This window comes from Montipora foliosa, chromosome 6 (genome assembly GCF_036669935.1).
Source record: "Montipora foliosa isolate CH-2021 chromosome 6, ASM3666993v2, whole genome shotgun sequence".
Classification (NCBI taxonomy): Eukaryota; Metazoa; Cnidaria; class Anthozoa; order Scleractinia; family Acroporidae; genus Montipora; species Montipora foliosa.
The window spans coordinates 34,504,969-34,518,588 of NC_090874.1; the positions used below are offsets into that span (position 1 = coordinate 34,504,969).

Below are 13,620 nucleotides of genomic sequence, written 5' to 3' on the forward strand. Positions count from 1 at the left end.
AAGCCCTAATGACAAGGAGAGAAAAAAGAGTTTCGAAGAACTAGTACATGCAAATTGTTACGAGATAAGAGGGTGGGAGGGAGGGGTTACAATTGGAGCAAAGTACAAACTTGCAGGTCTCAGAGAAGGGACAAACTGATTACTCGCATGACATGCTATGCTTAAATAGCAGTTGCCAAATATGGGCATGTGTTGTAAATTACCGCAGAGAGACGAGTGTGGGCTCATCTCAGAAAAGGTTGCTTGCCAACATTAACCTTTATTTTATGCTAAAATAACATTTAATGTTATGGCGCGCAGAAAAGACACGAGATGACATAGTGGGCAATAGTGGGCAGGGAATATACTGGCAAGGCTCGGATAACCCACCGACCGGATGAAACCCACCGGATGGGGGGCCTCGGCACATGGCGCCATGCCGAGGGGGTGCCCCATGCCTGTACTGCAAGGAGGACATTGTTGCTGGAAAAAATTACCTGGGGCCAAGTTAACCCAGCCAGAGAACAGATGTCCCCTCCCTGACGGGGCTCCAGCACAGGGCTGAAGGGATGCCGCAGGCAGCAATTCCCCGCCCACAAACGCCGAGTGTAACGAGAAAGTCCCCTGTGTGGGGCCCATAAATTTAAGTAAGACAGGGTAGCCCAGGCCAGCTCTCCACAGGAGGTGCAAGGGATTAGGCATAGGGAGACCTTGGCCCCAAATGGGGGAGTGACAGCGAGGCCAGCCGCCTGTGGAGGAAGTGGCCTGGGGCCCATGTAATACCAGAATACACTTAAAAATTAAGTAACACACTATAAATGCAACAATAAAAACAGGAACAAGGAGACATCGCAGTGTTCTCAATGTATCTAAAATAGGTGTCAGTTAAGGCAAGATGCCAAGTTCCTGGGTACTTGGAGGATAGCCTCTTTGGGGGTCTGGATATAGGTTTGGTAAGCGTTAGATTTCCACCTTCCGAGGACTTTGATTAGCCAGTCAGGGAGTCCCACCGCTCCTGCTGTTGTGGCAGCACCAATACGAAAGCTGTGTGAGGCGAAGTTTGCGCTGTTCAGGCCACAAACATGCAGTAGAGCGCGCAGGTTGTTGGTAAGTGATGCACGGGTAAGATTGCGCCCATCAGCAAATTTGAAGAGAGGCTGAGAGGTACTTTGTCCATGTGTTTGAAGAAGATAGTCTTGAAGGGCAGTTACGGCGCAGACGTTAGAGTCTGACCTAGCTATAGTGAGTTTGGCTGTCTCGCGGAAGGGGTCAGTCTTGGACTTCTTAATAGTAATTTTGAGGTAATTCGGACTGAAAATATTAGGTTCGAGGCTGATATCTGCCCTGGATAAGTGAGTATGGGGGTCAAACTTGCCATTGCAAGTGAATTCACTGCTTCGTAGGAAACCGAAAAAGGCCAGCGTAAAGGCAGCCCATAACATGGAAGAGTCAACAGCCTGGGAGTGAAAGGGTTGTAACTTAGAGTAGATTAGATGGAGAACCGTAATAGTGATGGGGTAGCGTGCCCGTTTAGAAACGGTCTGTGAACATTTTATGCCTCGTAAAGTTTTATAAAGGAGGGGCATGGAGGTAAAGTCCAGTTGACAACCAAACTCAATATGCAGGTTTTTTACTGCTGCCAGATAAACTTTAATAGTGGCATGGGAAACTGTATTGGAAAGGTGGGTAACAAAGTGAATTAAGGTAGCCTCACTGCTGGGTAAGAGAGGGGTATGGGGGGAAACAAGCCCATGGTGTAAACAAAAGCGAATGAATTGGCGTTCACCAGAGGAATATGTACGGCGGGTGGTCGGTGCAATGGAGTGGTAGATGAAACTGGCCGCCTGCAGACTCAAACTTTGGTCAGGAAATGAGGGATCTGGCAAGGAACAGGCGATGCATCCGGTGCGAGAAGGCGGAAACGGGCCATCTGGAAGCGAGAGAGACTGTCAGCGATACCATTGTCAAGGCCAGGGACATGTTTGGCGGAAAAGGTAAAATTGAATTTTAAGGTCTGCAGGGTGATTAGGCGAACGAGATTCATAATCCGGGTTATTTTTGAGCTCTTCGCAGAGAGAATGGCAACAGTTGCTTGGTTGTCACAGTGAAAGCAAATTCTCCTATTAGCCCAAAGGGGAGCCCAGAGCATGCAGGCCAAGTAAATTGGGTAGAGCTCTTGCCACTGGATGCTTATGCCAGTGGCAGGGTTGAGCTGATGGAAAGGGTGCCATTTACCCTGGAACCATAGGTTATTGAAGAAACCCCCGTAGCCAAGGGAACCGGCCGCATCTGTAAAAAGGTGAATTTGGGGAGAGGGCTCAGTAAAAGGGGGGAGGAAAAGGCTTACCCCATTCCAGTGGTCTAAGAAGATTTGCCACATGAGAATGTCCTTCCTGAATTCTTGGTTGAGTGAAACAAAATGCCCAGGGTGGCGGACCCCCCGAGTAAGATTTATAATCCGTTGCATGAAAGGACGACCCGGGGAGATAACCCGACAGGCAAAGTGTAAAGTCCCAATAAGAGATTGGAGGTCACGTAGGCGGCAAGATCTTTTGGAGGACCAGGAGGCAAGCATTAAGCGGGCATTGTGTAGTTTGTCGATTGGCAGACGGGCTTCCATGCGGACAGAGTCAAGAGTTATCCCCATAAACTCAAGGCACTGAGTGGGGCGGAAGGTCTTCTTTGGGGCAAGGGGGATATTAAGCTCCTCAAATAGGGTGAGAACCTGGCAAAGGGCAGTGGCACAACGGGAGAGTGGAGGGGGCTGGGCAATAAAGAAGTCGTCCAGGATATGGATAATGGAGGGGATGTTGAGGTGATTTTTTACTAGCCATTCCAGGGCATCTGAGAGTTGATTGAAAAGGTAGGGGGCACTTCTAAGGCCGAAGGGGAGAGCTTTGTCGAAAAAGAAACGACCCTTCCAGGACATACCCAATAGTTCCCAATCAGCGGGGTGAACGGGGATAATGCGGAAGGCCGATTGAATATCAGTTTTGGTCATGAAACAGCCGGGGCCATGTTCAAGGACCAATGAGATCGCGTCGTCAATGCGGATGTATTGTAGGGTGAAAAGTTCAAGTGGGATGTTGGCGTTCAGGCTACCAGGGGACCCTTTGGGGAAGGAGAGGTGGAAAATAGTGCGCCATTTTTGGCTATTCTTTTTGGGAACCAGCCCGAGGGGATGGATCTGAAAATTTGGAAAGGGGGGGGATTCAAAAGGGCCTGCGAGGCGACCAAGTTCAACTTCTTCTAGGAGGTTGCCTTCGATAATTGAGGGGTGGCGGTAAGCCGAAGGAAGGTTTTTGGCTGTTTTAGGAAGACGGCTGCCTTGGTAGCCCACCCGAAAACCCTCGGTTAGCCCAGCAGTTAGGTTAGCTACGAAGGTCTGATTGGGATGGGTCTTGAGAAGGTTGGATAAGAGGGGAATATTCACAGGGGTCAGAGGCGTCATGGACAACAGGGCTTCAGCGGTTTGATGATTTCTTATCAGTCTGGCTTCTAGGTTTTGAAGGGGGGTCATCGTGGCGGAAAGCTGGGTGGTCTCCGTGGCAGGTTTTGCAGCGGTGGCTGAAGGGGCAGGGGTCTTGGCTGCATTTGGTCCCTCGGTTGTAATTGTTGCAGAGTCCCCGCTGTGTATTGTTGGGTCTAAGGGCGGAAAGGGAGCACCCATAAGAATAATGATCCCCACTACCACAAATAGAACAGCAAGATTTGGCTTGCCCGGTAAACTTCATAAGGTAGAGTTGTGTATCACGTTCTCCCCAATTGAGGGAAAGGTTTCCGGCCGCTTTCCGACGGAAATCGATGTCATAGGAGAGCCAGGCAAAACCGGCAAATTTCCGTTGGGCCGATCGGATGATCTCCTGGTAGGCGAACATCTCAACCGCCCTCCGGGGGAAGGAAGTTAACAAAATAGTACAGTATACGGCGAAGGCGGACAACCATTTATCGATAGAATCGACATGCGTTTTCTTCCTGCGGGGGTTAGGGAGTTCTACCTGTTTCCCGCCAACGGATATGGACAACCCAGTAAGCTCGTTATCAGTTACAAGGGACGAGTTTTCTGGCAGCAGCAAATCAAACTCAACATACTCACCGCGTAAAACAGCTTGCTTGGTCTTTGTAGGGACGTGATCAGCGAGAGAAGATGACGGTGTAACGGAAGGTAGATGAAGGTCGGCGCTTGTTGACGAAGATGGTTGAGAAAGGAGACTCGCCACGAAGGTTGGGTCCCCAAGTTCTCGAGTTGTTGCGAGCTGAGGTGTCGAAGAGGACGTTGGAAGCGCTGTTGGAAGTGACGAGGCACTTTGCACGGCTGGCCTGAAGTTCTTCAGCTTTTGATCGACGATGTTGCCGATCAGCGTAGCCAGATTTGCTGGGTCAAATGCAGAGTTCGCGGGAGGGGCCTCGTTGCGGCCGCCATCTTGGATATCCTCTGGGTTGTTGTCGTTTGGTTCGGTTGGTGTGTCGCCGGGTAATTCGTCCTCCGGCGTGGGATCGCGGCGCTCGTACGGAAGGTCACTGCTCCCTGGTTCTTGGCGGTTGGTGCGTGGACGTTTGGCGGCTGATGCAGAGGCGTCAGAGTTTCGCGTGCGTGTGGCCGAGGGATTCGAAGGGGAGATCGAGCCAAGCCGCTCGATCAACTGTTCGCGTGAACCTGTGATTAGCAAGTTGTTCTGCGCTAACAGAAGACGTAGGACTTCGTTGCTAAGCCCGGAGAGTTCCATGAGGTGGAGTATCAGTTAGTGGCGGGAAAAACGGAAATAAAACACGATGTTACAATTGGAGCAAAGTACAAACTTGCAGGTCTCAGAGAAGGGACAAACTGATTACTCGCATGACATGCTATGCTTAAATAGCAGTTGCCAAATATGGGCATGTGTTGTAAATTACCGCAGAGAGACGAGTGTGGGCTCATCTCAGAAAAGGTTGCTTGCCAACATTAACCTTTATTTTATGCTAAAATAACATTATGAACCCTACTCCCGAAAGTAGACTCAAATGGAAAGTAAATTGTATTCCTATTGGTTGAAATACAATAGAGACCTTGAACAACAAACGAAGGGCGTTTTTAATTGGTTGAAAAGCAGTGAGGTAAAGCGTGCCATATGGCACTCTTGGGCATTTGAGGGGTGGTACAGGGGAGTGCCATATGGCACTCTTGCTTGGGCTGGAAAGGGTTAAACTGCAAGTTCTTCTCAAATTGTGATCTTAAGATTTTGTTGCACGAAAATACTTGGCTATAAGACGCACCCCAATTTTAGCACTAACTTGCTCCCCAAAGACAGATTTTTCTTGAAAAAACCGTGCGCCTTATAACCGAATAACTACGGTATGTGACCTTAGATGCTGGTTAACATAACGCAAATCAACAATCAAAAATCGTGGCTTGCGTGCAAAGTCCTTAACTACACCCAGTGGGTTGCAAACCATAAGTCTTCTCTTCTTACCTCTGTCACAGCACCAGATGCTAGCAACTTAACCACTTCATGGCATACAAATTCTTGCTCTTCAGCAATGCTACCATGATTATTGAAAAAATGCCTTCTGTGGCAATGACATAAATGGTAGACTGTACCCATCCCTTAGCACATCCTGCACCCACTTGGTCGCTCCAATATCCTTCCAGAGTGCAAGATGCTCTTTAAGTCTCCCTTTCACTGGGGTAGCACAGACCAACTCAACATTTTTAACAGAAAAACAGAATGATCCAATTCTACACCATCAAATTCAACAGAACAATGTTCAACTTCATACAGTTCGGTCGGCAGAACATAGTTATTGCTGGCTTCCCGACGGCTGTGCTGCATTACGGGCCAGTCGTGATGCATTAGTTGTAACTGCATCTTGACATTCACAGGTGAAATGGCCGCTTCGGAAGCAAGGAAAACAAACTTGCTGCGAGTCACATGACAGGTTGCTGGAAGACTTTCCTGCCAAAATTGGCTGTGAGGTTTTTCTTGAACTAGGCACCTCGACCTTTTGTCTTGCTGGACAGATTTCTTAGATTTCCACTTTGCTGCCGCTGATTTTCGCTTTTCCTCCCGTAACTGTTTACTTTCTCTGATAGTTTTTTTTAATGCATTTCTCATGTCGGAGTCGCTTGGAAGAGGCTTGACCGTATAGCATTCGTCAGTATCCCAACCACTTTTATCAGCGAGACAAATGTGTTTGTTTCGTTCTACAAGTAAAGCCTCTCCTTTTAGGAGCAGGCTGTTCCTTTCCTCGTAATCGCGAGTGGCCATAGCAGAGCCAGTTTTGTCCAACACGTTCTGCATCAGCTTGTACTGTTTCTTGTTTCCTTCGAACTTTGGTTCTGACTCGTTCGGCTTTTCCTGATTCGAACGTTTAGCGGCCTCCAGATCCCTCTTGATCTTCTTCAACTCTGTACTATGTTGCTGCTGTTCAAGCAATTCTTTCGCCCAACTTGGGGGTTCCTGTGTTGTCTGCACTTGCTCACGAGTTGAGTCAGCACTACTGTGTCTTGACTGGCGAGATCGCTCGCAATCGCCCGGGCTTGCACTATGCGGTTCAAGACGTCTGAGAGCTCGAGAACTCGTACCCAAACGTGTTGTCTTTTGGCATTAGGTTGCAATTAGTAAAAACATAAACTGACCTAACTAGCAAGTGGATTTTTGTTGGAACAACACAATAAAGTCGGCAATGGCATACGCAACAAGAACAATTGCCTGCCCGATAGGTCACATGACCTATACCCAGGCCCCGGGGGTGCATGAGAAAAACATTTTTCACTTATTTCATTTCACTTAGCCAGTGAAAAATTACTCATCTGAAAGGTCAGGAAGAGTTTCTGTTCTAGCAACAATGACAGACAACAGTTTGTTAAGTTTATCCAAGACAGTTTCAGCTTCATAGCAGCCTCTAGGTATTCTATAATTTTAATGCCAACTTACCTGATCGTTTCCTTGCTCATTGACAAATGTAATACTTGGTTGCTGTGTAAAGCCAAGTACAGGCTCCTCTGCTGCACCAGTTATGAAGACCGAAATGGAACTCAAAGTGAGATCACCTCCCACTGGCCACTTGTTTGATGTACTTTATGAACAGGCTATAGACTTCCTTTTCTCTCGATAAAGCAGTAGAGCCCTCTTGTGAAAAGACTGGGTTGAGAAGCTGGATGACGATCCTCGCAGTTAGTTGTGTATTACTTGGTCTCAATAGATGAAGAAGTATTGGTTTGAACTTGAATATTTTCGCCAAACCGAATTTGTTCAAACCTTTGTAGAATGGTTGGTAGCTGGCCATTTTGTAACAAAGCTATTTCCATCATGACACCAACATGGTAATGATCTTCTAAAAGCAAAATACTTCTCTTTCACTGCAGAATTCATTAAATGTATCCACTCTTTCTGTGGGTCCCCATAGTCTCAACTTCACCCATAAACTCAACTTCAAATGTTATGGAGAAATCCTTAATAGACTGAAACTCTGCAAATGTTGTTGTCAAAATGCTTGCACGGTCAATACATATATAATTGGTGGCATTCTGGGGGTCATTTGGATGAATTACACTGCTGTTGTCCACACCATGTGCGATGTCCAGCTGCCTTCCCTTAATGAGGTGACACTGAAGAAATTTAGGATTTCAACTGGATCGGCCCATTCAGAGATACCACGAATAATGGAGTCACAAAGGGCCTCTTCTTGTTTAAGCTGCGCTGAAATGTCAGATTCACAAAGTCTACCAGTGGTTTCTCCTTGATGGGTTACTAACAGCTCAGCTCCGTGCTGCACTGGGGCCACATCCACTCCATTCTCACCATTCTTATCTCCATTTGCACCAGTTGGATCACCTGCATCACTCTTGTGCAAATTTTCAAAATGATTTTGAAGCATGTTGTCATTGAGATCTTCACTGCTCTCTCCATTTATAAACTCAAATCCTTCTTTCACTTTCACATACAACTGCCCCTGCCCTGCCATCTTCTTTACAACAGAGTAACTGTATTCAGTGTTAGAGCCAAGCTCAAGTCTTGTGATTTTCTTCTGGTGCACTTTTACAAATTCAAAGTCATTGGGACTTACCGTATTTAATTACTGTGTGTAATGCGCACCCCATTTTTCAATGCCCACCAAAACAAAAACTCTGTGACATAACAAAATCACCCTTTTATTCTACTGTAACACTTAAATAATGAAACAAAAAGGCCACTGTAGCCATCCTACAGTAGTAATTTTGTCCCTAGAACTACGTTCTACATGTCATGTTTGACTCTAATGGTAAACATTCCAACTGAATACAGCCCAAGAATTCCTCAAAATCCAACTCTATAAAGTCGAAAGCAAAAAGGTCCTCCAAAAGAATAACAATCACTACTATTGAGCTAGAACTACCAGTACACTATATAAACAACAGTTCCAAAGCAAATGATTTTGGTACACTAAGCTTACGATCTAAAATGATTCAGTCCCATGCAACAATACCTTTACGTGTCCTAAAATCCTTCAGAGTCTGACTCTTCAGTCAGATGCAAAAAGTTCCTCCGAAAGAGCGTCGTCTTCAAAAGATTCATCATCTGATGAACAGTCATACACAAAATCATCCTTGGCAAGGAATTGGTGATGCCGCACTTTAAGAACGACCTCACAACCATTTCTTGGGGAATGTCACGCCATACCTCGCTGATCCACTGACACATAAGTTCTTCGGCATGGTCTTACGCTTGAAAATGACCAGCAGTTTAAGTTTGGAGCCATCTCCTGTGCATGCCAAGATGACAGTCAGGCACTTTTTTCATTTCCGGTAGTACGAATCTTCACAGTTTTGGTGCCTGTTGCTGCAACAGTTTGATTTGACGGCACGTCGAACTGAATAGGACTTTCATCCACGTTCACAACAAGATGGAGGGGATAATTGTGGGATTGTCTTTGCCTGATAACAAACTGGTGGAACTGCAAGATTTTCTCCTCGTAGTTGGGTGGAGGATGTTGAGCTAGCATTGTTTTCTGGTGCAGCGACAAGTCATTCCTTTTCATGAATCTTTGACAGCAATGGTTTGAAGCCTTAACTGGTCGGCGGGGATGTCATACTGAGGATCTTTAGAGAGTTCCAATGCTTTTAGCCTGACCATGTTTGGTAAAATCGCTAAACCATCGTTACGCTTCTCTGTGATCCAGGCCATTAAATCTTGCTCGAGACAAGGCCACGCGGCTTTCCATGCGGCCATGCGGCTCATAAATTATTGTTGAAAGAAGAGACTATGTACTACAATGTTTTTAGTTATCTTGATTGTTAAATTCCTCTCTCTGGGCTGTGTTATCTTCCAAGGATCTTATGCTACTTTGTTCCGAAAAGCATAACAATCTACTCGTTTCAGGAGAGTAAAAAATAAATTTTTAGAATTTAAAATTAAGGTTGAATACTTAGGGTGAATATACAATACATCCATTACACTGTAATCACACGTGTGGTTTTTCTTTGTGATCACCTTCTAGACGATCCACAGTTGTAACAATTTTTCCTTCATGGTGGTCTCTCTACATTTTTTGTTGGTTCATTCAATGTATTTCTGTATTTGGCTATTGATCTGTGAGAATAAGGATCTTGTTCACTAGTAGAAGCATTGGTTGTATTTATCCTTCCATGATTCCTCGCACTTGCATCTTTTTTTGGTGGAAGCAGGTGTTTTGAGGTGTTGTGTTAATTTTTTTAGAGAGCCTTGCACTTGTTTCCGTTTCGACAAAGGAAAGTAGATAACAATCACAATAGAGTAGCTACTTGGTGTAGGCACTCGTATACCCACAGTCGGACCTTTGAAATGAAAAGCTGCCATATTGTATCCTACAGTGCATCTTGTTTCAAGTAGAACCCAGACTTCTAGTCAGCAAGAGAATGCGTAGCACTGTTTGCCTGTTCGTTTTTGAAATGTTTGCCTTTGGTTATTCTTCGTTTGTTTCGAGGCTTTTAGCTCTCATTGGTACGATACAAAACAAAAACATGTATTTCTCAGAGAGTGTCCAGAGGACTAGTAGGGAAGAAAACTACTTGTTTTCTACTCTGTGAGTGTGTTGCAGTGCTTGTTGTCTATAGCAGTGTGTTACCTTTCCTGGTTTGAGTTGGGGCGGGTTGTTCATCTCCCTCCCCGTTTCTTTCGGAGTGGGTGTCCCGGGTTTCTCCCCTTGGTGTTGGTGGGTTTGGCCTGGGGCTTTGGCACCACCCTGAGCAGGCCTTGGTGTCTGTGGTCCTTTCGTGTCTTTGACAGGGTTTTGTTTGGGCTTCAACCCTGGTGCTTTTGTGCATTCTTTGAGGGGGGTGGGGAGGGGGGACAAGGCATCCTCTTCGCATCCTGGCATCGTTGATAGAGTACATATTTATAAGTTGCTGTGGGACATGTGGCTGGTCCCTCCTTTTCCCTTGGGTTCTAGTTTGCATGTCGTTGGTTTTGATGTCATGTCTGAAGGAGGCCAATCTGGTGAGTGGCATCGTGTTGCGGACATGTTATCTCCTATTGGTGCTTGTGTTGGTGTGGGAATCTACCCCAAGGATTACTCACTGCAATATAAAATTACATTGCTGTTCACTCCTGTGATTTGTGCCTTCTTGGCATGAAGTGGCATTCGAGTGGCATTCAGGTGTTTGTGGACCTGGCCCTCCTGTTCAGTCTGGGGTCTTCCCCATGTTTCTTCAACTCTATGGCCGATCTTGTCAGGTGGATTAACACAAAACTTTGCCTTTGTGAAAGAGTCAAAGAGGAAATGTTTTTTACCATATGGAGAAGACGTCCTTCAATTTTGCTGAAATAGACTGAAAAGAGAATATTTTATGAATTTTTTCAGAAATTTACCCAAAAAAAGCAAAATCTGACATTGTCACACAAATTTACTCAGGTGAAAAGCTATACCTCCCATAAAAGATAAGTGAAAAGGTATTCCAAAAACACACATTTCAACTCACAACTACCAATACTAATTGAATGACTGCTTTCAAAACTGCAGTGATGGCACAACTGAAGACCAGGCAATTTCAAATAAGCAAACCCAAATTACGTCTAAATGTTTCCTGATCTATAATTGACATGTACAGCAAATTTAAATGAAATACAACTAACACAGAAGATATGGCACTTCTAAGTACAAAACATGTCAAATTTGACCAATCTCGAAGAAAAGATCTTATCAATAAAAGTAATAATTGCTCGATGACATGACAGCTAAAATCAGCTAATTAATTACTGTTGTGGGAAAACTAATTATGAACTTAACTTGTGTGGCACTGATGGAAGTGACCAATGTGCAGAAAACCTTCACCACTAATTTCTTGTTAGACTATCTGCTTTGAGGAACTACCTGGAAAAAAAAAGGAGGCATGGGGGGCCCACCTCTCACCCCTATCATCAGATGATAGACCCCACACTTAAAAAAAGGGCAGTAGTAAGTGATAACAATAGTCAACATGTATACATTACTAAGTAAGTCCAGGAGGACCACTCACAACGCGGAGACCGAGAGATTGAGCACTAAAACGGCAGAGACAGAGACCAACCACTGTGCGGTGTTAGCATTAAGAGACCAAGCTACTGCTTATGAAACTGCCTATTGTGAAACATTTGAAAGCAGTTTTTGTCGAACAGTATATACATTACTAAGTTATCCCACTACATGTACAAGAATAAAAAGGCAGAGGGGTCAAAATTAAGTCAAAACACGAGATCTGAAGTGACCAATATCGCATCAATATCGCATAAATTATAAATTTATGTGCCTGTCCACTTATTGACAATAAAAATTAACCAATGAATGCACAAGAATTTTGCAGTCATTGTAAAAACACAGGTTTCGTTTATCATTGAATAAGGGACAGTGAACAGTGTCAAAATCACCTCTGTCGCTCTCCTTTACCACTAGCCTTCCTCTTTCGGTTTACTTGGTTTGTTTAATTTGCATTACCAGATGTAGTTATCATGGAGACCACCTTTTTATTGACCCACTGCAAAGCAAGAACAGGGGGATCCCTCTCCCAACGCATAGTCCCCTTAGCCTTACCCCTCCCCCATACCTTGCCATTTTTAGAGTTGCTGGGAAATTCCACCTGGCATCTAGAATAGTACCAGTAACAAGGGTTCTATGGCCAAAGAGGTGCTTGGCAAGGGCCATTGATGTGTAAGAGTTGTATATGAATAAATGATAACCCTGGTCAAAGTAGTCATTACAACATTGTTCGCAAGGCCTTGCTCACTGATTTGCTGCCCCGCCTTCCTACCTATGTAAATATCAAAATGCTGGACATAAGCATTTGAGCTATCAGCCAAGACCCACAGTTTTATGCTTTACTTTGTTGGCTTGTCTTTGATATACTGCTGCATACGAGTCCCTCTCCTTTTCCACCACCCTTGCTTACTTTGGTTTTCTCTTCTCCTCAAAACTTGCTTGTCAGCCGTCAACTCCATCGCCAACCTGGTGGTCAGTGGCATTGCTGTGGATTCTCAGGTCTCACCTTCCAGGGTCTCCACGATTGACCCTTTTAGAAGGGCTGTTGCCTCTGCAATGGCATGGGTTGTCCTGCGATCTGAGCTTTGTCTGCGCTCATGCAGTGTTTGCCTCTCTGATGCCAGTCACCGGCCGTTGTGTCTCCTTTCATCTGGTCAGCCCCCTCTCTCATGCTCTGTTGTCACGTTGGCTTGAAGATGTTTGCACTGCTGCTACTATGCAGTGATCTTTTCAAGTCACAGCTTCAGGATTGGTGCTGCAACTGTTGCTGCTCACTCAGGCATTCCTGATCATCTATTCATTTTATGGGGCCGTGGCATGGTGATGCCTTTGGGCTGTATATTGGAGCTCCTGTGTTGGCTCAAGCTCTGGCAGCTTCCAAGTGCTGTCACAGTGACTGTGGCATTTTGTGTTTTCACCACGATTTTGTCTTAGGGAGTCCCAGGGCTCCCTTTCCTGAAAAAGAGGGTCCCTGCAGGAGCTTAACCATTGACTCCCAAGGGTTTCCCATTAACGAGTAAATTGTCTGGCATTAGACAGAGTAAAATACTAAGTCGGGCCAGTTTAGGCCGGTTTGGGAGTCAAAGGGTTAAGTGGGACAAAGTTACTTGGGCTTCATGACTAGGGTGGGAAAAGTCCATCGTGATTTCTCTGTCCATTTTATCAAGGGACATTAAAATTGGAACTCTTTCAATGGTGGCTCTTCAACAGTACTGTCAGTGTATTTGATTTGTTTGCCCCAAGATAGTCTTACAGGTCATCATCTTTTTGTCGAGATCATAGGCAAACCTTGTGTATTTCAATTGGCATTCACTCCAGATGAAAAACACAGTTGTTCTACAGTGAAACAGCTTTTTGATCTTTGCTTGCTACGTTGTCTTTTCCATCATCCCCTTCACCAGCGTTTTGATGATCTTTTACACTTTCTTAAATCCTTGGTACTTTAGGGCCAAAGAATCTAAATTTCTCTGTGCTGTGACAATTAACTTGAGCCCACACTCTAAAATTAATTATCTGTTACTGAAAGTACCTACCTGATTAAATATGGTGGTCAAGACGTCGAAGCTGTGCTTCACTGGTGTGACTGAGGAAGGCAAAAGTCAATAAAATTGAAGACTTTGAATACTTTGATAAACTGTTTCCATTCAGTTGCAGAAGCAAGGAACTGGAGTATTCACTTGACCATTAAAACAC

General features: G+C 45.1%; 1 protein-coding gene and 1 pseudogene across 1 annotated transcript in view; one reads left to right on the plus strand and one right to left on the minus strand.

Moving 5' to 3' along the window:
* Window positions 1-7,923, minus strand: part of LOC138008618 (uncharacterized) — a 14,980-nt pseudogene extending 7,057 nt beyond the window's left edge.
* LOC138007195 (pre-mRNA-processing factor 40 homolog B-like) overlaps window positions 1-13,620 on the plus strand; it is a 54,036-nt gene that overhangs the window by 9,940 nt on the left and 30,476 nt on the right. The gene's annotated exons all lie outside the window — the stretch shown is intronic.